The sequence below is a fragment of the Podarcis gaigeae genome (genome assembly GCF_964106915.1).
Source record: "Podarcis gaigeae genome assembly, chromosome: 11".
Taxonomy (NCBI): domain Eukaryota; kingdom Metazoa; phylum Chordata; class Lepidosauria; order Squamata; family Lacertidae; genus Podarcis; species Podarcis gaigeae.
This window is the reverse complement of record NC_139687.1, coordinates 53,854,934-53,856,555: the sequence shown is the minus strand read 5'-3', so window position 1 is coordinate 53,856,555 and position 1,622 is coordinate 53,854,934.

The window sequence follows — 1,622 nt, the reverse complement described above, 5'->3', positions numbered from 1 at the left end:
GCCTATTTTGCATAATTCCTCCTCTTGTCGCGAGACTGGGCATGTTGGAAAGCCTGCATAGGACACCTCCCTTATCCCCTGCTTCTGTTTACAGTCTTTGGGACAAGATACTTTTTCTCTTTAAAAATAAGTAAGTAAATTAAGTAAGTAAGTAAGTGAAAGTTGAAATTCTCAGGCTGAATTCTGCTTATAGGATCTATATGTGTTTGCATAATGCAGTTGTAGAATTGTGAGGTAATTATGGTCCTGGCACCTTCCTGGTTGTGAAACTCTTGCCTGAGAAACAGCTCTGCTCTAGGTCTTTCAAAGTGGAAAAGAAAACGCTCCCCATTTTCGAAAACCTCCGGAGCTGATGTCACTCCTGTTGCAAAATAAAATATAGAGATAGGCTGTTTATAATTGCGTGCTGGGATATTCTTAACAAGCAAGAACGCCCGCTGGAGCATACACTCATTGCTTTAAAATAGCAGCTTGCTGTGGTGCACAAAGGAATTGGTAAGAGATGCATATTTGGGGGAAGAGTCCCACTTCTGCATTATTTGGTCATGAAAAACGCCTTACCTGCTGTAGATGTTGAGCTGCTGTGATAACTTGCTTTTTGTCTTTATCAGCCAAGGTCTTCGCAGATTTCAATATGATTGTACCAAGTGGTTTTAATTTTAACCTTTGTTCTCAGTGGGGAAAACTGCAGTTGTGGATTGCATGAGTTTGCAAATCCTTAAAAGGTGCAGCTGTGTCAAGTCTGTCTCACACTACATAAAGAACAAGCATTCTTGTGGGCACCTTTAAAAAAAGTTAAAACATGTTTCATTGGCTGGTTTGTGCTCATGAAAGCTTAAAAAGGTAAAGGGACCCCTGACCATTAGGTCCAGTCACGGACGACACTGGGGTTGCGGTGCTCATCTCGCTTTACTGGCCGAGGGAACCGGCGTACAGCTTCCAGGTCATGTGGCCAGCATGACTAAGCCACTTCTGGCAAACCAGAGCAGCGCACGGAAACGCTGTTTACCTTCCCGCCGGAGTGGTACCTATTTATCTACTTGCACTTTGACGTGTTTTCGAACTGCTAGGTTGGCAGGAGCAGGGGTCGAGCAACGGGAGCTCACCCCGTCACGGGGATTCGAACCACCGACCTTCCGATCGGCAAGTCCTAGGCTCTGTGGTTTAATCCACAGCGCCTGTGAGGAGAATCGGAACTTACTGTGCCGGTAGCAGAGGGGGGGCTTGGCTCTCCTCACAGCACCACCCGCATCCCTATTATGAAAGCTTATGCCCACATAAAAATCTTTTGGTCAAGAGCTGCAAGATTAATGCCATGAAGTGGACCAATGAGACCTATGGTGAATGTTAACTTGTCTCCCAGAGTTTCCTGTGAGCCGTATGCCAGCTGGTGATGGCCAGGAACTTCCTGTTTAACCACGATGTCCAGAGGGTTTGGGATCTGTCTTGCATCTACTAGAATAGAAGCTGGCTCTGCTATGATCCATCAGGGCAGATTTTAAATTTTGATGATAATTGGGCTGCTTGAAACAACTCTTGACAGTGCAATTAGCCACTAGGTGTCCTCACTCTTCCACGTTTGGAAGGAAATGTCTCATAAAATGTGTCTGCTTCATCCTTTT